Below are 25711 nucleotides of genomic sequence, written 5' to 3' on the forward strand. Positions count from 1 at the left end.
GTTTGTGCTTTTACCCATTTTCAAATGGATTGAAGACACATTTTATGCCAACACATGTGCCCAGGGGTCATAGGACTCCTAAGAACATACTTCATTTGTTCATATGGGTTAAAAGGGGTCATAGGATAAACTATGATCCGTTTTGACACATTGCATGACAAAATATGTCCCTAAGGGTCCTAGGACCCCTACAGACATATTTAATTTGTTCATATGGGTCCAAAGAGGTCATATGATATTCTATGAACCCTTTTGACATATTTCATGACAACATATGTCCCTAAGGACCTAGGGACATATTTCATTTGATCATATAGGTCGAAAGGGATGATAGGATAACCTATCACCTCTTTTGACATATTTTGTGTCAACATATGTCTCTAGGGGTCCAAGGATCACTAAGGACATATTTAATTTGTTCATATGGGTTGAAAGGGATCATAGGCTAAACTATCACCCAAGGGACATGTTTCATTTTTTCATATGGGTTAAAAGGCATCATATCATAACCTATGACCCCTTTTGACATATTTTATGATAAAATATGTCTCTAGGGCTCCTAAGGTGCCAAGGGACATAATTTATTTGTTCATATGGGTCAAAAGGGTTCATAACCTATAACCCTTTTCAACACATTTCATGACAACATATGCCCCTAGGGGTCCTAAGACCCCTTGGAACATATTTCATTTTTTCATAGGGGTCAAAAGGGGTCATAAGATAACATATGACTCCTTTGAACATATTTCATAACAACATATGTCTATAGGGGTCCAAAGACCCCTAGGGACATATTTCTTTTGCTTATATGGGTCAAAAGGTTTCATAGGATAACCTATGACCTCTCATCCTATGACCCCTTCTAATACATTTCATAATAATATGTGTCTAGGTGTCCTATGATCCCTAGGGATGTATTATATTTGTTCATATGGTTTGAAAGGGGTTATATGATAGCCTATGACTGCTTTCAACACATTTGATGACAACATATGTCCCCAGGTGTCGTAGGACCCCTAAGAACATAATTTATTTATTCATATGGATCAAAAGGGGGTCATAGGATAACATATGACCCTTTTCACCATATTTCATGACAATATATGTCCCTAGGTATATATCTCATTTGTTCATATGGGTGAAAAGGGGATGGGATAACCTATAACTACTTTCGACACATTTCATGACAACATATGTGCTAGGAGTCCTAGGACCCCTAGGGAAATATTTCATTTGTTCATATGGGTTGAAAGGGGTTATAGAATAACCTATGAACCCTTTCAATGTATTTTGTGACAACATACATCCCTAGGGGTCACAAAATAATGTATTACCCCTTTCAATGTATTTCATGACAATATATTTTCCTAGGGGTCATAAGACTGCTAGAGACATATCATACATGCTGAAAAGGGTTGAAAGGGGTTACAAGGAAACATATTACCCTTTTCAACCCATTTGATGGCAATATATGTCCATAGGGGTCTGAGGACCCCTAGGGACATATCTAACATGTTCGAATGGGTCCAAAGGAATCATAAGGAAACCTATGATCCCTTTCAACCCATTTAATGACAATATATGTCCCTAGGTGTCCTAAGATATCTAGAGACATATCTTATAAGTTTGAATAGGCTAAAATGGGTTATAGAGAAACCTATGACCCATTTTGACTTATTCAATGAAAACATATGTCCCTAGGGATTATAGGACCCCTAAGGAAATATCTCATAACTTTGAATGGGTTGAAAGGGGTCATAGGGTAACCTATGACCCCTTTCAACCTGTTCAACAATAATGTATGCCCCTCAAGGTACTAGTACCCTTGGTAGCATATCTAATATGTTTGGATGGGTTAAAAGGGAACATATGATAAGCTATGACCCCTTCTAACTCATTAGATGTCAACATATGCCCTTGGGTGTCCTAGGACCCCTATGGATATATCTCATATTTTTTAATGGGTCAAAAGGCATCATAGGCTACCTTGTGACCCTTTTCGATCTTTTTGAGCCATTATATGTGTGGTTAAGGGTCTTAAGACCCTATAAGAAATGGATATTAAGGGTCCTCAAAAGAGGACATAATTAATATTATAAGAAATAATATTAATTTTTTTTATGAGGAGAAATGGGTATATGATATACCGCATACCTGATATAGGCTTAGTAGTGCTTTAGATTCCAAAACTACATGGTCAATGCCAAAAATGTCCCAAACTTGTGTTTTTACTCTATTTCTATGAGCTTTTAACTTTGAGCATGTAGATGATGACTTCTTTTCAACTATATTCGATTAAATGAAACAATTTTCTTAATAATGTTCTCAGGTTTCCATTGGTATAATGTTTGTCAAATTATGAGTTTAATAAGTAAATTTTACTTATTTTCTAGTGGAGTTAGCTATAAATTATCGATTGACATACTGATTGAAAAATAGCTATAACTTTCAAACCATAATTTCTTTTTTAGAATCAAAATGATACATCACATTCTATGCTCTATTGACTATAATTAAAAAATTAAAAAAAAATTGATAAATTTTTGAATTAGTTAAGGTGGTCAGACACGAGAACTTTTTTTCTATTATTTTATTGGAATAAAAATACCCAAAAATATATGTTTCATATGGGCATGATTCTATTAGAAATTTTTCCAATGCTCCCTTTGAGATTCGTAACAAGGGCTTGACTACCTCCTATGTACTTTAAGCTGAGTGGTTGTACCAAGAATTGATAGAATTGTCTTTTTCTATAATGGAAACCTAATCTAACAAGTGGTATTAGAGCTTGGTCACAAGTTTGAATCCTCAGACCCTCAGGTAATGCAGAGGGGGAGATTGCTAAAATTTTGTTCAGCACTCCCCTCAAGACTTGTGACAAGGACTTAATGACCTCTTGTGTTTATAAGTTGAGTGGTTATATCGAGAATTGATAGATCAGTCTTTGGTGTAATGACAACCCCACTCTGATAGAGTCTACTTCATATACCTCAAATCTTAAAAATAATTGTTATTCGATTGTGATTGAAGCAGTCAAACATAAACCAACTTCTTATTTTTGTCCTTATATTTTTTTACTATTGCACCAAAATATCTTTAGATAAGACATCGCATTTTAGAAACTACATTCTATTGTCCAAAGATTGCATTCTTACAACTTTTTAATATAAACTTCATAACTAGTTCAAAATTGCACACCAAGTTGACATAAACCTGATTTGGTGATTTTAAACTACCACTTAAGGGTATAGTTTGGCACACCATGATCTTGCACATACCCAATAAGAGGAAGTGAAATCATATTAGAACTAACATCCTAGTCATAAGAGAAAGTAAATACTTAGAGATAGGTATCAACTTGTGATCTATTTGACATACAATGGAAGAAGTAGTAGAACTCTAAGAATCACACCCAAACTTTGAGGAAATGCTTTTTTGGTGCGAGGAGAAAATTTGAAGTGGATGAATGCATGAAAAGGAGGGACCTAGAGGAAATAGATCATACCTTGAGTTTAACACAATGAAAATAGAAACTTTAAAGAGGATGTACTAAGTTTTACCCAAATTCTACCTAGGCAGAAGGATGGAAAGGGAAGAATAGATAAAAGAGAAGAGGATATCAATTAACTCAGATTAAATAGGTTCCAAACCTTCATTAAATTTGGGCACTTCCAATTTAAGATGGTACAAAGACACATTTCCTTGTCCATGTCCTATAATTATCCCCCAACAAGTATTTAATTGTAAACTAGCATGGTGGTCTTTCATGGACCACCAAGTGTAATCAACTACCCTTAGAATTCCAAAGTTCCCTTCCCATAAGCATTAAATAAATAGCCTTCACTATTTTGTAGTCACAATCCTTTTTAACAACCTTTGTCACTGTTGAAGACCACAGTGTAATCAATTATTTGTATTTAATCTACGTGAAACTTATTGCATGGTATTTTCCAACCACAAGTGATTTGTGTATACATTATTTCCCATCCTGTTGTCTAATATTGGGTCAATTTATATGTGAAAAAAGGGATAAACTGCATTTTTTGTCTATGTTTACTCTTAATAAAGGTTTTTACAATTTTTGTTCAATCATTGCTATCTTTGTTAAAACATAAAGAAAAATGAGAAACTACAAATATGATTGCCGAATTGGATCACTATTCTAAAATGACTTGCAAATGTAAAAAATGAACCATTCTATCTATGAATAACATCAAAAACTTACTATTGAACAATCAAAACATGAAAGATGCAAAAATACTCATGATCCCATTGATCACTATTTGATTGAATTTATGCATGCCTTTTTATTAGGATTTTACAACCTTTAAAAATCCTTTTTATTGTTCCAAGACTAATCAAACCATCCAACAACCCCTTTAATTCAATGTTAACTATTCCCAAAATGGGTATTATAACTATAACTACCGAGAGACTATTAGTTAAGCAATGCTATGTTGGTAAGTTGACAAACAAGTTATTAGCTTGACAACTATAAAAAATAAAATCCATCATACCATATTACACCCTCTAATTGGATATGTACAGGATCATGGTATACAAAACCAAGACCTTAAGTGGTAATGAAAAATAAAAAAAACAGGGTTAGTCAGTTTGACATGAAGTTTTAAACTAGTTAAGAACCTTATATCAAAAGTTTGTAATAATATAATTTTTAGACAATTGAACTTAGTTTCTAGACTACTAGCTCTTTTTCTGAAACAAAATACATTGACTGGTCAAAATTTTGGATTTTAATATACTAGTACAAAAATTTAAGGAAAAAAAAGAGATAGGTGTATGTCTAACTACCTTAATCATAATAAAATAGTAATATTTTTTTACAAGATTCTAGATATAATAGGTAGACTCATACTCATATGCAACACATGTTTTTTTTAAATTTTAAATTCCAAATAAATAATTAAATTGGAAGTTTCTATTACAACAATTTTAGAATAAAAATAATCTTATGTCTGACCATTTTACTCATTCAAAAGCTAGCCAGTTTTTTAAAAATAGTGTACCATTTGAAAGTTATAGAACTTTTTTCAACCACTATATCAAGAAGTAATATTTACTTAATAATCTCTTATTTTGACAATAACTATCGATGGAAAGCTGAGAACATCCTTAAAAGACACTTTTCTTTTGATTGAACTTGGGTGAAAGAAATTGTCATCTATACCCTCAAACATTGAAACTCACAAGAACAAGGGGAAACATGGTTTTAGTGACTTTTGGAAATTGACCATTATAGGCTTGTAAATACCAATCCTACTTGGGTACTTGATATCAAATTGGATACCTGGTATTTCAAAAACTTGATTTCAAATTAGATGCATGATTTGAAAAAAATTGAAAATTAAAAAGAATTTAAATTCTTTTTAAATTTTTTATTTTTATTTTTTTAATAATACTTATGACCCCTTTTGAGTAGCTTTAATTTTTCTTTAAATGTTTGAGTACCCTTAACAATACATATCATGGTTCCAAAGGATCAAAAGGGGTCATAGGATATCCTATAACCTAATTGATCCATTTGATCACTATATTTGTGCTTAGGGGTCCTATGATCCCTAATCACATAGATAGTATTATCTAATGGGTCAAAATGGATCCTAGAATATCTTATGACCCATTTTGAGTCATTTAATTCTATTAAATGTGCTTAGTAGTCATAGAACCCCTAACCACATAGATAATGTGATATCATTAGTTAAAAGGAGTCATAAAAGACCATATGTCCCCTTTCAACCCATTCAATGATAATTAGTTTACTTAAGGGTCCTAGGACCCCTAACATCATAGATAAAATGATCTAATGGGTCAAAAGGGGTCATAAGATAAACTATGACCCCTTTTGACCCATTCAATGGTAAGATAACTCCTTAGGGATCCTAGGACCCTGAGGAACATATCTGATGTGTTAAAGAAAGGTCAAAAGGGGTCACGAGGTACCCTATAATCCCTTTGAGCCTTTTGGTGACAACATATGTTTGTAGAGATCCTAGGACCCCTAGGATCATATTTTACATGTTCAAATGTGTTGAAAGGGGTCATATGATTCCCAAACCCCTATGACCCCTTTTGAACCATTAGATGACAACATATGTTCCTAGGGGTCTTAGGACTTCTAGGGACATATATCATGTAATGAAATGGGTCAAATGGGTTCATAGGATGCCTATGACCCCTTTTGAACCATTAGATGACAACATATTTTCCTAGGGGTCCTAGGATTCTTAGGAGAATATATCATATATTTGAATGGGTCAAAAGGGGTCATAGGGTATCGTCTGACCCCTTTTAACCCATTAGATGACAACATATGCTCTTAGCAGGCTTAGGACCCCTAGAAATATATATCATACGTTTGATTGGGTTGAAAGGCGTCATTGGGTACCCTATGACCTCTTTCAACCAACTTGGTGATAACATATGTTCTTAGAGATCTTATGAGGCCTAATAACATATATAATGTATTCAAATGGGTTGGAAGGGGTCATAGAACATCTTATGACCCCTTTTGACCAATTAAAGGACAACATATGTTCCTAGGGGTCCTAAGACACCCAAGGTTAAGACACCCAAGGTTATACGTGATATCATCAAATGGGTCAAATGGGATTATAGGGTAGCATTGGTTGACAACATATATTTCTAAGGGTCCTAAGAACTCTACAAAAATATCTCATATGTATGAATGGTTTGAAAGAGGCCATAGGGTACCTATTGGTGTAAATAAATATTTACTATTTAAACTTTACTTAAGTTTACTTAGGTTAATGCATATTTTATTATTTTTTAGTTAGTCACCTAGGAGTATGCATACTCTTATGAGTTGTCATATTGACAACACTAGAGTTCACACCTCATTTATGCACATTATGTCTACACCACAGGAGTTGGCATTCTAATTAAGCACAAGGTGTCTACAACATCTTTATGTGTGTGACACCTTATCATTCTTATTCTCTCATTGATGCACGCACATTAATGCACAATGGAGGACATGTGCTTAGTTGTCGTGCTTATCTCTTAGTTCCTTCTAGACACATTCTAGATGCATCTCAGAGGCCTTTATATATAGGCACTCCTAGCATGTATTATACATTAGAGAGCATTCTCATTTTATATTGATCATACTTTGGTTTATTTTTGCTTGTGTTTGAGCCTCTTGATCTTGGAAGAATATTTCCTAAAGGGAAATTATTACATGGTATCGGAGCTGAGGGAGATTTTTGTCAGATAGCCATTGGAGACCTTGTTGCTTCATCTCTCGAAGGGACCCAATTTAGATCCAAAGCATCTATAGCAATTGGGAGCATCTAGAGCTGAAGCAGACCTTGCCATTGTGTCTAGAGTGATGATTCAGTGAAAATCAGCTATAAATTTTCCTATTTTAGGCTATAGTCAATCATGAGGCAAATTTTTTTTGCAAACTGAAACCTGAAGGCCCAATTTGCAAATTTGGTATGGTAATTTTTCGATTTGGTTAATTCATTTTCAAATCTATTTAATTCTACTCTTTTGGAAAAAAAAAATTCAAATTCTTGCGCAATCAGGCTTACAGAGATTTTTTTTTTTGGTAGAACTAGGCAGTCACACCCTGGCCTTGCAAGGAGGAATATTTGCCTAGCATATTCATATTCTAGTATATACCTTATCCAATTGGCAGCACATTCATAATATTTTGGCTTCCAAAAATTTCTAAGCAATCACCAAATCTGGCGTCAACAATTTACGGCACCTGAAGACCCTTGCGACTTGTTTGATTTTTACTATCTGGTGTAGTCTTTAAAAAGTAGTATGTGGTCCCCTTTCCCACCAATGTGGGACTAATACAAATAGTTCAGTGACCACCAAAAAAATATGGCACCCGTAGTAGACACCATTGACAACAATTGCAACTTGGTACCATTTTCATTTTACCAACAGTTTACGATTTGCTGCAACAACACTAATTTCCATTGGCAAGTTCACCGACTAGGTGGCCCTTCAAATCCTACCAAGCACTTTCCACATGGTGAGCTAATTTATTTTATGATTGCAAGCTTTTAGTTTTATACTATGTAATTTGCAGATTCCTTTCGTATGTGGGACTAATTCTTTAGTCCCCACCAAAATTTTGACTACCGTAGGCACTATCTCTAGCAATTGTTATACTTTCCAGCTCATGAATTAAAACCTATCATCAATACAATTTTTGGCAGTCTATTGGCTTTACTGGCGATTGTAAAGCATTCTCAATGTGCACAGTCACCGAACGGAGCTGACACATGGACTGCTCTGCTAGAACCTATAGCACCACACAATGTGACAACTCACAACATCCACATCACCTTGTGCCTACACCAACCAATCTATGCCTACCACACATCAACTCCAGACCCTTGGCACGCATCTGTATAGTCAACACTAAATTAGCCATACATGTTAGCTTTTTTGTACATGACCATATGAATTCCTATGTAATGACATCATCAGCAGTACAGGTGATGTCATTACCATGTTAATAGGGGCCTACATTTTATCTGACGTTAGCAAACTATGGTCTTAAATTTGATAATCGTTTGACTGTCATTAAAGGGCAATTTTGAACTACTATAAAGGCCATTTGACTATCAAATTTAAAATTGTTTCTTCCTCTCTAGACCCCTCTTTAGAAGTAGTTTTTATTTGGGAGCCCAACTTCAAATGGCCATAACTTGGACATCCAGACTCTAAATTAGGTGCATTTTTAAAAAATTGTGTAGACTTTTTGAACTTTTCAATGCTATAGCTCTTTTTTGGTGACAATACCTATCTAATCCTACATTTTGCAACTTCAAACACACCGTACGAGCTCATCTGGACTCCTTTTCAGGTTCCATTTTTTTTGAAAGTGCATTTTTTTTGTCTACAATTAGATTTAGGCTTGCATGGACAAAAATACCACTTTCAAAAATAGGTCTTATTTTGCATTATATTGCTTCACAATTGTAGTATCTTTGAGCTACATTGTAAAGTTCCACATTTGTACTCTCAATAGAGGTTGTAATCAGTAGAATCAGAAACCCACTTTTTCCATTTTGACAAGTGGCCTATTATAATGGCACTAATTATAAAGTGCCAAAATCATTCATTTGGGAGGGGTGGAATTTTTGATTGAGTGAAAAGGCAGAGTATGTGTACTATGTACTATGTCTCCTTGATCCTGTTCTCTTGCATTATGGGTTCTTTTTCAAAGTTAAATCCACATAATTATGCTCCTTGGAAAAAAAAACATTAATGAATCATTGGTAGAAAAAGTTTACTACATTATGTAATTGGTGCAGCAAAGAAACCTCCTAATGATGTTGAGGAAGCTCAGAAAGAAGACTAGGAATCCAAACAAAAGATGGCCCTAGGAACCTTGTTGAAACATATCTCAAATCCCATCAAGTATCACATTAGGAAGCATACCACTCCAATAGAGGTTTGGGCTAAACTTGAAGCTTTGTATGGGGCAGTAGATGAAGACATGGCTTACACTATTGAGGATAAACTTCTCAAGTTGGATCCTAGGAATTTTAATACCATCAAAGACTATATTACCTAAGCAGACAACTATAGGGCACAACTTAAGGAATGTGGTGAACCCATCAAGGATGGAAAGATGATCAAACACATCATGACTCATCATCCACCTGAATATGCTCCTTTTTTTCCCAGTTTAATACTCACAAACTAATGATGTGTAGTGCCTACATTAACCCTTCATTCAAGAAATTTTCAAAAATGTTGGTCTTAGAACATGATAATCTAGTGAGTATGGGAATTATCTACTCCTCCAAGACCAAAGTCTTGGTAGCAAATGAAGGGAATTTGAGTGGTAAAAACTCCAACAAGAAACGAAAGCAATGAAAGGCTAAGCCACAAGATGACACGCAACAATCCTCCTCAAAACAAAAATCTTCCTCAAATCAATCTTGTTCCACTCAATAATCTTCTTCACAACAAGGGAAATCTTCTTACAAAAATAATAAAAAAGGGAACAATTCCAAGAAAAAGGAGGATAAAACTTGTTCCTATTGTAAGAAGAATGGTCATGATGAACAGGAGTGCAAGGATAAGTAGATTGATGAATTGGTCAACTTCATGAGGAAACAAAAAATTGATGTACCAAATGCATATAAGTATAAGGTATCTTCATCCACTTAAAAAGGTAAGGGACAAGCTTTAGTTTCAAGTACAAACAATGGTGAGGAAAGTGTTCTTGATTCAAAAGCAACACATCATATGGGTGCTTCAAAGGAGCAGTTTTTCTCTTTGAAACCATAAAATGTATCTTACATATATGTGGGAAATGATACTCAAGTGGAAGTACAAGGGAAAGGAAAAGTTGAGTTGTATAATGACGTCTTCAATGATGTTCTACATGTTCTTAACCTTAGCACCAACCTTCTCTCCATCTAGAAGATCACTCACTATGGATGTGGCAATAAAGTAGAGTTTCTCCCTAATACAGTTGTGGTGAAAAATCTCAAAGATGATTCTATGGTGGCAGTTGGAAAGTTAAATCATGAGACAAGAATTTATTCTTTCTCACATTTTGTGCCTAAGTCCACTTGCCTTGCCTTGTTGACTCATTCAAACACACAAAGTAAACTATGGCATGAGAGATTTGGACATCTTAATTATCACTATCTTCAACAACTCAAAAACAAGGATATGGTCATTGGTCTACCTCAAGTCAAGTATTCAGAGGGTGTATGTCCAGGTTGTGAAGTAGGCAAGCATCCCAAAGATAAATATAATAAGGGGAAGTCTTGGAAGGCAACTGTTGTTCTTGAATTGGTGCATAGTGATGTAGCTAGCCCTTTTCCAGTACCATCTTTTGGTAAGTCCCGCTATGTTCTAAACTTTATTGATGACTTTTCACGATACACTTATGTCTTTTTCCTAGCTCATAAGAGTGAAGTATTTGACAAGTTCATCATTTTCAAAGCTCAAGTTGAGAAAAAATCAGGGAAAGCCATCAAGATCCTATGAAAAAATAATGGCAAGGAATATGTTAGCTCCAAGCTCATAGAATTTTGCACTCATGAGGGTATTGATCTTCAACATTCATTTGCATACATGCCACAGCGAAATGGTTTCATTGAAAGGAAGAGTAGAACTCTTAAGGAAATGATCACTTGTATACTTCAACATAAGTCTCTAGATCAAGTGTTTTGGGTAGAAGCCATGTGTTGTTCCAACTACATCAAAAACAAAAGTTCGCATAAGGCCTTAGATGGAATAACACCTTTTGACATGTGGTGTGGCAAAAAATTGAGCGTCGAGCACTTCAAAGATTTTGGTTGTCTAGCATGGGCAAGGATACCTCCACAAAAGTGAAAGACATTAGAACCTTAAATAAAACCATGCATATTTTTTGGATATCCTGACCATCTTAAAGCACACAAACTCATGGATCCAAAGACTCATGAATTTTTTTACAAGAAGAGTATTTACTTTGAAGAAACTTGTCCAAGTTTGGCTTCTTCAACTCCTTCTTCCTCCTTCATGGACAATGATCACAGTGATGATAGTGACTTGGAAGATGAGATTCCTTCAACTTTGACTCATAGGCCACCACCTTCACAGGGTCCACAAACAGTTGAGGACATTCCTGCTTCTTCCACTAAACCTCATTGGGCACAAAAAACCCTTAATTCAGTAGGTGCATTGGTGGGTAATCCTTCAAAGATTTGGAGGACTAGGTCACAACACAAGTCATTTCCACATGCTTATATAGCCATTACTTCAGATCCACAATCATTTAAGAAAGCATTAGGTATTCTAGAATGGGAGAAGGCTATGGAGGAAGAATATAAGTCTTTGATGAAAAAAACACTTGGGACTTAGTTTCCCTTCCTAAGGGAAGAAAGGTGGTTCTATGTAAGTGGATCTATCAAACCAAATTTGCAGCAGATGGAAGCATTGATAGCATAAGGCAAGACTAGTGGCCAAAGGTTTCTCATAGGTACCAGGTATTGACTATATAGAGATTCTTGCACCAGTCACCAAGATGAACTCCATTCACCTAACACTTGCTATTGTTGTAGCTCATGGCTGGGTTGTACACCAGATGGATGTAAAGAGTACCTTTTTGAATGGTGATCTTCACAAGGAGATTTATATGGAGCAACCACATGGGTTTGTACATGATTTTACTATGGTTTCTAGATTGAATAATTTTATCTATGGTGTTAAGAAAGCTCCTCAGGGTTGGTATGCCAAGATGGATTCCTTCCTACTCTTAGTAGGATTCACCATGTGTCATTCTGATTCAAATGTCTATATTCTTTAGTGGGATGACTCACACTTGATACTCATGCTTTATGTAGATAACTTGATCATTATAGGGAACACTTCATCCACCATTACTAGTGTCAAGACCTCTCTATAGGATAGATTTTCTATGACAAACTTGGGTTTGCTACACTACTTCCTTGTTATTGAGATCACACAATCTTCAATAGGGATCACACTTTCTTAGCCCAAGGATGCTCTTGATTTTCTTTCTCAGCTTCACATTAGTGAGTACAAGCTTGCTCCTACTCCCTTTGTTTCAAGTGTCAAGCTAGAGGCCAAGTGCACCACTCCACTTGTTGATGCTACATTGTATACAAAATTAGTTGGGAGCCTTATCCACTTGACACATACTCGCCTTGGTATAGGTTTTGTAGCTGACATGGTTTCTTGCTTCATGCAAGAGCCATATGAGGTTCATTGGAAGGCTACCAAGTGCATCTTGCACTATATATAGGGTACACATACACATGGGATACATTATGTAGTAGGTACAAGACTTTAGTTGGTTGGATATATAGACTCAAACTATGCAGGGGACATTGATTATTGCAAGCCTACTTAAAGTTACATATTTCACCTTGGTTATGGCCCTATTTTTTGGTAGAGTAAGAAAAAAAATAATGTTTCCCTTTCTTCCATAGAGGCTGAGTATCAAGGCGCTGTCAATGCAACTACAAAGGCTCTTTGGTTACAGCATATCTTGGAGGAGTTTCAATTTGATCTACCTAAGCCTACAGTTATTCGTTGTGACAATCAAAGTGTTATTGAGATCTTTAAGCATCCAATTTAGCATCAGTGGACCAAGCACATCAAGGTTCATATGCACTACATCAAAGAGCTGATTCAAGATTAGATCATTGCATTACAGTATTGTCCTACAACAAAGTAGGTCACCGATATCTCCACCAAACCCATCACTAAGGTCAAGTATACTCATTTGCGAGATCTCTTGGGGGTGTAGGATGTTGTAGAAAGGGGATTCCCTTGACTTCTCTCTTCTTTCTTCTCAAAGGGATTTTTTCCTATTATGAGGTCTTCTTCTCTCTCATCTTCTTTATTGTACATATCTCTCTTTTTGGAGGAGGGTTTTACCCATGAGGTTTTCCCTCTTTCTCTGCTTTATGAGAGATTGCATTGCATCTTGTATATAGAGCATTTATTTTGTACATGGGTACCTAACATGGCCTTGTAGCCAGGACCCATCATGCATTCGTAAGCTTAAATGCATTCCCCCAAGTTGCACTTAAGGAGGGGTGTTGGTCTAAATAAGTATTTACTATTTACACTTTACTTAAGTTTACTTAGGTTAATACATATTTGATTATTTTTTAGTTAGTCACCTAGGAGTATGTGTACTCTTGTGAGTTGTCATGTTGACAACACTAGAGTTCACACCTCATTTAAGCACATGGTGTCTACACCATAGGAGTTAGCATTCTAATTAAGCACATGGTGTCTACATCTTTATGTCTATGACACCTTATCATTCTTATCCTCTCATTGATGCATGTACATTCATGCACAATGGAGGACATGTGCTTAGTTTTTGTGCTTATCTCTTAGCTCCTTTCTAGACACATTCTAGATGCATCTCAAAGGCCTTTAAATATAGGCACTCCTAGCGTGTATTGTACATTAGAGAGCATTCTCATTTTATATTGATCATACTTTGGTATGTTTCTGTGCTTGTGTTTGAGCCTCTTGATCTTGGGAGAATATTTCCCCAATGACTCCTTTCCACCCATTAGATGACAACACATGCTTCTAGGCATCTTAAGACCCCTATGAACATATCTCATATGTTCGAATGGGTTAAAAGGGGTCATAGGGTCCTTTTGACCCAATAGATGACAACATATATTTATAGGGTTCTTAATACCCCTAGGGACATATATCATGTCATCAAATGGGCCAAATGGATTTATAAAATACCCTATGACCCCTTTCCACTTTAGATGAATACATTTTTTCCTAGGGGTCCTAGAAACCCTAACAACATATCTCATATGTTCAAATGGATCAAAATGGGTCATAGAGTTCCTCATGTACTCTTTCAATCAATTTGATCATTACATATGTTTCTAAGGGTCTTGGGACCCCTAAGAATATATCTCTTATGTTTGAATGGGTCGAAAGGGGTCATAAAGTACCCCATGATCCGTTTCGACCCATTAGATTACAAAATTTGTTTAAATATATCAAAATGGGTCATAAGGTACCATATGATGCCTTTCAAACCATCAAATGACACCATCTATGGATCTTGGACCCGTAGGTACATACATCATGTTATCAAATGGGTCAAATGTAGTCATATGGTATTGTATGACCCGTTTCAACCCACTAGATGAAAACATATATTCCTAGGGGTCCTAGGACCCCTTGGAACATATCTCATATGTTTGAATAGGTTGTATGGGGTCAAAGAGTACCCTATGACCCCTTTGAACCATTAGATGACAGCACATGTTTGTCTATACATCATGTCATCAAATGGGTCAAATGGGGTCATAGGGTGCCCTATAACCTCTTTTACCCAATTAAACGAGGACGTGTGTTTTAGGGGTCATAGGATTGCTAGGAGCACATCTCTTATGTTTTAATGGTCCAAAGGGGGTCATAAAACATCTTATGATCCATTAGATTACAACATATGTTCATAGGGGTGTTCAAACTCATAGGAACATTCATCATCTCATCAAATGGATGAAATGAGGTGACAAGGTACCTTATGACCCCTTTCAACCCTTTAATGATAAAATATGTTCTTAGGGGTCTTAGGACCCCTAAAAACATATTTCTTATCTTTGAATGGGTCAAAAAGGGTGATAGGGTATAAAGGTTCCCTATCATCCCTTTTAATCATTTAGATGACAACATATGTTTGAACACCTAGGAAGATATCTCTTATGTTCTAATGGGTCAATAAGGGTCATATGGTACCATATGACCCCTTTTGGCTCATTAGATGACAAAATATGTTCCTTGAGGTCATAGAAATCATAAGAACAAATTTCATCTATTCAAATGAGTTGAAAGGGGTCATAGGGTACCCTTTGACCCCTTCCAACCCATTAGATGACAACATATGTTCCTAGCGATTGTAGGGCCTTAAGAACATATCTAATATATTTGAGTGGGTTGAAAGGGGTCATAGGGAACCTTCTAACCCCTTTCAATCCATTTGATGGAAATGTATGTTCTTATGGGTTCTAGGACACCTTAAGACACATATGATCTAGTAAAATGGGTCAAAGGGGGTCATGGTGTACCCAATGAACTACTTTGACACATTTTATCAAGTATTATGTCTTAAGGGGTCCTTGGACACCTTAAGAGAAAAAAACATCATTTTAATGGATCAAATGGGGTCATGTGGTACCCCATGAACTCCTTTTACCCATTCATACAAACTATATCTCTTAAGGGGTATGAAGACCACTTAAGACACATCATATCATAACATTTGAATGGGTCAAATGGGGTTCTAGGGAATCATATGTTGTGATGTGGAGCCTAATCAGATTGGGAGTTTTATTCGGCATGGTTTCCCCCCAACTTATTTCTATGGGGGTCTTGGGGTCAATGAGTAGCACCCTTGTAGGATCCTAGGGCATTGATTTTGATGAGATATTCTTTCTTTTTGTTAAAATGACTTCTATTCATATTGTTTTAACTATTGTGGCTACTGAATATTTGCATTTGGAAAAGCTTGATCTTAATACAACCTTTGTTCATGGTGATTTGGCTAAAGAGATATATGTGGCATAACCACAGGGATTTGAGGTGCAAGGTAAGGATAATCTAGTGTGCACATTGAAGAAGAGTTTATATGGCTTGAAGCAAACACCTCAGAAATGGTATCCTAGGACCCCTTAAGACACATAATATAATTTTAGTGGGTCAAAGGGGGTCATGGGATAGTCTATGACCCCCTTTGATCCATTCAACTAGATCACGTGTGTTTTAAGAGGTCCTGGGACCCCTAAAGACACATAATATTATTCTAATGGGTCAAAGAGGGTCATGGGGCACCTAATGACTTGCTTTGACCCATTCAATCCTATTATATATGCCATAGAGGGTCCTTGGGACCTTTAAGACACATACTATCATTCAAATGAGTCAAAGGGGTTCACATGGCACCTTGTGAAACCCTTTGACCCATTAGAAAGATAGTATGTGCCTTAAGGGGTTCTTTCTCTCTTAAGACACATATGATTTGATCAAGTGGGTCAAAGAGTTTCAATGGGTACTACTTTACCTTTGTTTACCCACTAGATTAATATTATGTGTCTTAAGGGGTCCTAGGAACCCTCAAAACCCATATTATTTCTTTAATGAATGAAAGGGGTTCATGGGGTACCTTATGACTCCCTTTGACTCATTTATATCATCATAAGTGTCTTCGTGGGTGCTGGGACCCCTTAAGACACATATTATTATTCTAGTGGGTCAAAGAAGATCATAGGGTACTCCATGATCCCTTTTGACTCATTTTATTAGATCATATATGTCTTAACACATCCTGGGGCTCGTAAGACACACAATATGATTTGAACGGGCAAAGGGGGTCATGGGGTACACATGATCCCATTTAACCAATTTTATCATATCATATGCATTTTAATGGGTGATAGGGCCTCTTTAGAAACATCAAATCATTCAAATAGGTCAAAATGGATTATAAGGAACCCTATGATCCCATTTGATCCTTTTGATGGAATCATATGTGTCTTAAGGGGTCCTAAACCCCTTAAGTCACAAAAAATTGTTCTGATGGGTCAAATGAGGTAATGTGGAATCTTATGACACCCTTTGACCCATTTGATGATAGCATGTGCCTTAAGGGGTCAAAGGGGTCATGGGTTTACCCCATATGTTTTTATCAAAATGGTCAAAGTACCCCTTGATCTACTTTGACAATTAGTACAATATTATGTGTCTTATGGGGTGTTAGGACACCTTAAAATATACTATTTGATTGAATGGATCAAAGGGGGTCATAGGGTTCCCTATGACCCTCTTTGACCAATTCAAATAATATGATGTATCTTAAGGAGTTAAAGTTGGTCATCGCCATGACCCCCTTTAAACCATTTGAAGCATCATATGTTATATTATAATATAATATATAACATGTACTATATTAAAGAGAACAAATTTCCACAATCCATTATATTGTACTAGTATGTTTCTGGATTCGATTGTGTTAAGATTTTTACCATCAACGTTTTGAATCACACTACGTGATCCATCGTCAGGATGAAGAGCAAGAGAAGCACAAAAAATATAGTATATTGCAGATAATGGATGACTCAAGAAAGATATAAAGGGAATAGGCCAAGAAAGATAGCACACACTCCGAGGTTGAAGAAAGACAATAAATAAAATATAAATATAAATAAAAGAAACATTAAAAAGGGGGGGGGGGAATGGACAGAAGGACAAGGGGGCCAATAAAGGAACACTCCCGAGGACAGATTAGAAGATAAATAAAGGCGACAAAAGAATAAAGGGAAGAATGATGAGAAAAGACACGGGGAGAAATAAGAATATAGATGAACCACAAAATATGAAATGACTAAGAGCGTGCCTCAAAATTTTTGCTAGGACTCAATATGATGAGAATAAAAAGAAGAGAACAATCAGAAATACATAAGCAAGAGACAAGCAATGGTTGAGGAAGAAATTATGCTCTAGCTAATAACTATGTGACAAAATGTATACAAGAGAGGCCAAAGCAATAGGAGTGTGTAAATTTTTTTTATGTGCCAATGTGTGTGTTTAAATATTGAAAGGGTCGAATATATATATATATATATATATATATGTATGTATGTATGTATAGTATGTAATTATATTAATATTCAAATACATCCATATACATATATATATTAGAATACATGCATATTTATACATTAATATATTTAAATGCACACATATTCATATATATATTTATATATATAAACAATGCATTATTATATAACTATGAGTGTGTGCAAAAGAGTATGTGAATATATATATATATATATATATATATATATATATACGAGAATCAATATAAAGTAAAAATAAATAAACCAACTAAAAAATAAAAATAAATGAGGAATAAATATGTGCGGGAGTGGATATATATATATATATATATATATATATATATATATATATATATATATATATATATATATATATATATATATATATATATATATATATATATATATATATATATATATATATATATCTATGGTATCTATGAAAGTAAAAGAATAAACTAAATAAAATAGCTAAGAAATAGGAAATAAATGTGCATGAGTGGATATATATATAAATATATATAAGACTGCATATATGCATGTGAACGCCACTATATACAAGAAAACCCAAGCTGAAAAAAAGGACCACCACAAAGGGACAAAGACGAGGAAAAGAGACAAGGAGGACATGAAAAGAAAGAAACAAGCAAGAAGGGAACACAAACAAAAGAGACCAAGACCCCAGGAGAACACCCATGCCCCAAGCCCACCAAAAGGTGGTGTGCAAGAAGTGTACCCCTAGGAGCTAAGGCTGCTGCTCAGCGCCCATTAGGACCTCGACACCTAAAAAGACTACTCCACATGGTCAAAGAGATCCAAGCTAAAAGCAAGAACCAACGAGAAAAGAAGAGACCCAAAGGGAACAACTACCAACAACAAGGCAGACGAAGAGGAGAAACCCAATTGGAGCACAAGGCGAGAAGAACAAAGAGGGAGTGGGAGACCACCTGGGGAGAAGGGGGGCAAGCAAGCAGGAGGGAAGGGGGGGTTGAAAAAGAGGAAGGTCAACCCACGTGAAGTTGGTCTCTGTCCCTTGTAGCCAGCATTGGCTGCCAAGAGGGGTTAAGGTTCCAACCATCATCACGATTAAGGTTAATGGGGTGTTTGTGGATCTCGACTGCTTCTTTGAGTTTTCTTTTAAAGAAGTTATCTTCCTTGGCAAGCACCTGAGTGTCTTCCAAGCAAATGTGATGCTTGGTCGTGAAGGAGTGCTCAGCTAAGGCTGATTTGCACACTCTATCGTGTCTAATGTCGGCGACATGCTCTTTGATCCAAGTGTGGAATGAGCAGCCCGTTTCACCAATATAAGGTGTTCCACAGGAGCAGACCACTTTGTAGACCCCAGAGTTGTAAAAAGTGTCTCTAGAGTCCTTGATGGGGAGAACAAGGTCTCTAAGCTTGGCGAGGGGTTTGAAGGCTACACGCAAGCCTTTCTTGGTTAGGATTTTGGAGATTTTGTGGGAAAGGCCTTCAATGAAGGGGAGAGAGGCATTGAGCACTAGGGGGGGACAGGAGGGGTTGGGAGCAGGGAGGGAATGGTGGACGAACTTTGCTTGGTTGAGAGCCCTGGAAATTTGTTTAGGGGAATATCCATTGAGCTTAAAGACTTTGCGGAGGTGGTCAAGCTCAAGGCTTAAGTGATCATTATCACAAATTCTAAAAGCTCTCAAAGCAAGGGTCTTGAGAATGCCCAATTTTTGGCTGGGATGGTGGTGGGAGGAGGCGTGAATGTACAAGTCTGTGTGAGTTGCCTTTCTAAATACACGATGACCCAGAGAGCCATCAGGTTTTTTGATGAGGAGAACATCAAGGAAAGGCAATTGACTATCAGACTCTAGCTCCTTGGTGAAGGATATGCTAGGCGCTAAGTTATTGATGTGTTGTTGGAACTCTTCTAGTCTATCAAGCCCATGAGGCCAACATACATTAGTGTCATTAACAAAGTGCTTCCACCACTTAGGTTGAAGAGGGAATGATCGGAGGGCCAACTCTTCAAAATGTTCCATATAAAGGTTGGCAATGACTGGAGAGAGAGGGGAACCCATGGCCACGCAATCAACTTGCTCATATATGACCCCTTGGAAGGAGAAGAAAGTGGATCAAAGGCACACCTCAACCAAACTTGCAATCTCTGCGTTGGTCTTACACTTCACGATTTCGATGGAATCGAGAATTGGGACCTTAGTGAAGAGAGAGACGACATCGAAACTCACCAAGACATCATTACTATCAAGACAAGCATCCTTGATGAATTCGATAAAGTGTGTTGAGTCTCTGACAAAGGAATCAAATTTGCCGACCAAGGGAGAGATTAATCTGGCAAGATGGGCCGCAAGAGGGTATGTGGGGGATCCTATGGTGTCAACAATCGGTCTCAGGGGGATACCCTCCTTGTGGATTTTTGGGACACCATAGATGCGAGGGGTGACTTCCCTAGAGGGGATTAACCTCTTTTTGATGTTAGCATCAAAGGATGAGGCCAAGAAACTAGCTTTGAATTTTTTAAAAATTTTGGCACAAGGATTACAAGCCAAGGTTTTGTAGTTCCGAGAGTCCTCCAAAAGGTTAAGCATCTTAGAAACATAATCTTGTCTATTCATGATGACAGTAGCATTACCTTTGTCAGCTTTGGTAATGACTAAGTCATTGTGACGCAACAAACTTTTGAAAGAAATGAATTCCACTTTGGTGATGTTGCGCCTAGGAGGCTTGGCACGCCTTAAGGCAACTGCGCAATCCTGTCTAATCTCTTCGACGGCATCATTAGGGAGAGCACAGATAGCATTCTCAATCTCAACAAGAAAGTCAACATGCGGAATGGTACAAGGTGCCACCTCGAAACTAAGACCCTTTTTCAAGAGGTTAAAAGAATGGGGGTCGAGGGTGACACTCGATAAGTTGACGATGAGTTTGCTGTCCCAATTGTGCACCAAGTTAGAAGCGCAGGATAAAGGGTTGGGTGGGACACCAACTAGAGAGACCGAGGTTAGGGATGGGGACGAAGGAGGAGAAGTCAGCTCCTTCCCACCAATTTCATCCAATGGGTGGATGCGAGAGGGGCCTGAGGTGGGTGAAGGAAAGGGGCAAGAGAGGGTAGGTAGACACTTACTACGGAGGCTAGAATCACCTACAGCAGTAGACAGGTCAAGGGTGGCGGGTGTAACCTGCATAAGGGTCACACCATTGGGAGGCGCAAAGCTAGGAGGGGCTTGAGGTTCATAATTAGACTGGGAGACAGTAGCGTTGTCATTAATGCAAGACATGCCAAACATTCCATCAGAAGGAGGCAAAGAAGGCAAACAAGCAGAAGGAGACGTACCTGAACTGGCCAGAGAAGAGCCATTGAAGGGAATGGACCGTTGCGTTACTCCCGACAACAGAGAGGGGTCTCGATGGTCATTCCATGGAGAAGAGCTGAACCACGGAATAGTCTTGGGCCTAGAAGGAAGAGAGGAGGAAGGCCAGTTCGCGAGTACTTGAGGAGCTGGACGGGCATGCTGCCAGCTAGGAGAATCTAGCACCTTAGTTACGCCATCTGCAATGAGTGCCTGAGTCTGAATGTCCTGCGACATGGAGGCCTCGCTAAGACTAATGGTCTCCTGGTTCGGTGCGGGCTCAGTGCGCGCGAGGGGCTGTGTCCACGAGCGGCAGGAGGGTGAAGGAAACTGCCTCGAGTTGGAAATCCCTTGGAAGCGATGCGCCTTGCGCTCCAACATTTCAAACTTACTTTTTTTCCTATTGATACATCCCTTTTGTCGCCCCAATGCTTTGGCGTGTGATGAAGTGTCAAGGCGATTCCAAAGATCTGGTCGCAAGGAGCAAGCGAGCTCAAGATGCAGGGGGAGCAATATGGTGTTGAGATGATTGATAGATCTTCTTGTTGACTGAATGACACATCTGAGAAGGGAGAGACCTGCATGTAGGAAAATCTTCTTGGTGTACGCACCCCAAAGGTGGTGTTTAATCCTGACAAAGGAGGGGATCAACTGGAAGTCCTGACATCTTTTGAGAAAAGCCAAATCTGCAATCTTTTTCATAAGCTTAATCCATAGCAACTCAAGCTTCTTGGATTTGAAACAGATTTCCCTCCGATGAAGGGTATCAATTAAAGAGAACAAATTTCCACAATCCATTATATTGTACTGGTATGTTTCTGGATTTGATTGTGTTAAGATTTTTACCATCAATGTTTCAAATCATACTACATGATCCATCATCAGGATGAAGAGCAAGAGAAGCACAAAAAATATAGTATATTGCAGATAATGGATGACTCAAGAAAGATATAAAGGGAATAGGCCAAGAAAGATAGCACACACTTCGAGGTTGAAGAAAGACAATAAATAAAATATAAATATAAATAAAAGAAACATTAAAAAGGGGGGGGGGGGGGGGGGGATGGACAGAAGGACAAGGGGGCCAACAAGGGAACACTCCCGAGGACAGATTAGAAGATAAATAAAGGCGACAAAAGAATAAAGGGAAGAATGATGAGAAAAGACACGAGGAGAAATAAGAATATAGATGAACCAAAAAATATTTACACATTGGCACATAAAAAAATTTTACACACTCCTATTGGTTTGGCCTCTCTTGTATACATTTTTTCGCATAGTTATTAGCTAGAGCGTAATTTCTTCCTCGACCATTGTTTGTCTCTTGCTTATGTATTTCTGATTGTTCTCTTCTTTTTATTCTCGTCATATTGAGTCCTAGTAAAAATTTTGAGGCACGCTCTTAGTCATTTCATATTTTGTGGTTCATCTATATTCTTATTTCTCCCCGTGTCTTTTCTCATCATTCTTCCCTTTATTCTTTTGTCGCCTTTATTTATCTTCTAATCTGTCCTCGGGAGTGTTCCCTTATTGGCCCCCTTGTCCTTCTGTCCATTCCCCCCCCCCCATTTTTAATGTTTCTTTTATTTATATTTATATTTTATTTATTGTCTTTCTTCAACCTCGGAGTGTGTGCTATCTTTCTTGGCCTATTCCCTTTATATCTTTCTTGAGTCATCCATTATCTGCAATATACTATATTATTTGTGCTTCTCTTGCTCTTCATCCTGATGATGGATCACATAGTGTGATTCAAAATGTTGATGGTAAAAATCTTAACACAATCGAATCCAGAAACATACCAGTACAATGTACTATATTATATTAAATTTATAATCTAAGACAATCTACTATGTACAAGGGTGTCATTTTACTATGATAACATTCTTGTAACATATTAACAAGTTTTACTTTTTTTAGAGATTAATAGCCTATTGGTTGTTGCACATAGACTTTACCATATGTCAAAGCATTGAGAAATGCACATTTCAAATCCATTCAACATATAACCCTACTATAATAAGTAATTTATTTAAGGATACTCTTGATAACATCAACTTTTACAATTAGAATAAAGGTTCATGAGTAACATTGTTTATGGATTTGTGCAAATATTGTGGTAGCTATTTGTGACTTTTGTACTTTTGAACATTAATTTGCTTGATGTTTTACTTGATAACTCCTATTGGAACCAATTTAATATTTAATTTTATAAGCTATTTGAACTCTAATGGATTATTTTTAAATATTGCATCTATCCCTATATTCATTGTATCCATCCATAATTTACCTTTTATTAATTCTTTGCACAAAAACATCAAATTGTAGTTGACTAAGAAACACAAAAGAATATGTTTTCCATATTAGTAATGTATTGGTGAATTTCACTTCAATTCTTGGGTAAGTGCATTGAAATAGAGACAAGGAGTCAAAAGTGACTAATTCATTTTAAAAAATATTAAGTCTAATTGAGTAATTTAATATTTTAGTACTTAATTAGAAGATATACACTAAGATTGAAGATACATTGTTCTTTAAATCTAATATTTGAAATAATTATAATCAATTTTCCCTTATTGAATCACTTTTAAACCTTGTATAAACAATGTGTAATTCTTAAATTAAAAAACATAACTATCTAAATATTCAAACTCAAACTGTCTCAAGGTTTGACATAAGTATGGGTGTATTATAATCATGTAAATGAACAAAATCTAATCTAGATGCTCCTACACTACCAATAATAAGATAAATGTATGACCTCATATGGACCAAACTAGTATAATAATGTAATAATAATAGTTTTATATTGAAATGCGCATCAAGTTATGAATTATTTTAAAGAATTATATGTCTGTATTAAAGATGTAACGGTATATTAAGTTGATCTAGACTTGAAAGAAATAACGTCTTTATGATAATAGCATACGTATTTCCCCAGCGTGGTGTACGGTCTCCTTGCAAAGACCAAATCATGGGTTTTAAGGAACTCTTTGGCCACGGAAGGCGATGAAACAACAATGGTGGGAACAGAGCCCAAACGGAGAAACGTAATGGGTCCATATTTCTTTGCAAGCATGGTAAGAGATTGGTGAGGGAGGTTTCCCAAGAGAGGCCATGGACGTGGTCCAGGAGGCAATTTAAGTTTATTGTCTTCCCTCCTAAGCCTATACACGAAATGGCAGAGAAAGAAGATAGCGAATCCTATGGCGATGGGCTGGTTCAGTAAGCAAGTAAGCAGCTCCATTGTCAGGAGATATTTTAACTCTAACCACAAGCGCAAACAACATCAAGTTAAACCCACAAATAAAAGCCCTAGTTATAGAAATAATTGTATCTATGGGGCACAGTGGAATTCAAGTACTGAATTTATCGACCCATCTGCGTCAGGAAGACTTTGTAACGCCGTGTGTCGGCCCATCTGGAAGGACAGGCGGTCTGTATTTTATAGTTTTATGACAAGTATGTTAGTGATTACGGATCGTTACCCAGTCAAGAAAGAATATTAAATTGTCTCGTATCTTCAACGTATCTTATCTTGTCGAATTCTCTTATTTATGTTCTTATCTCGTCGTCCTATTTTCAAGTTTATATAAAATAATGATTAACCTAATTAAAATCTCACCGGTGTCCGGCTGTAGACGTTTTCAACATTTAATTAAAATCTTACTCACAGAAACTCCATCACCAATTATTACACCCGAGGCATTCTATCATGACCCGAACCTTTGAAATGGATAGTTCACTGGTTTATATATAGGGGAGAGGACCCAATACTTTAAGTACTTCAACACGTTTCAATAGTTGTGAATGGAGTTGTTCACTTGATAACTACACCTATCGACTTAATGTCCATTTTTTTAACAACATTGTAGTGACTTTTAAAGTTGTTAGTACAATGCTAACTACCTAAAATTGAATAAAATGTACATTTAGTTATAAAAATTAACCAATGAGGTGATGTCGCATGAGCTGATCAATTATGGGTACCCTTTATGCACAATCATTGGTCTCACTTTTTTTTGGACTGTTTTGGACAACTTGACACAAAGCATGCTGATGTGGCATCATAACGAGTGTCATGACTTGAAACCTTAGTTATAAGTGGGTGACTCGCCAATTAAGCTGCTATAAAAAATTGGGAGCGATTTGAAATTTTTATGTAGGGTTTTGATAAGTGCAAAGTTAGGGTGTTCAAGTATTGAGTCCTCTCCCTTAATATATATAATGAGT

General features: G+C 36.7%; 1 pseudogene; it reads right to left on the bottom strand.

Moving 5' to 3' along the window:
* The window catches only part of LOC149553214 (cytochrome P450 750A1 pseudogene), a 91188-nt pseudogene extending 66463 nt beyond the window's left edge, over positions 1-24725 (bottom strand).
* Between the last annotated feature and the right edge of the window lie 986 nt (positions 24726-25711).

This window comes from Cupressus sempervirens, chromosome 6, assembly GCF_028749045.1.
Source record: "Cupressus sempervirens isolate cs-2001-9-10 chromosome 6, ASM2874904v1, whole genome shotgun sequence".
Classification (NCBI taxonomy): Eukaryota; Viridiplantae; Streptophyta; class Pinopsida; order Cupressales; family Cupressaceae; genus Cupressus; species Cupressus sempervirens.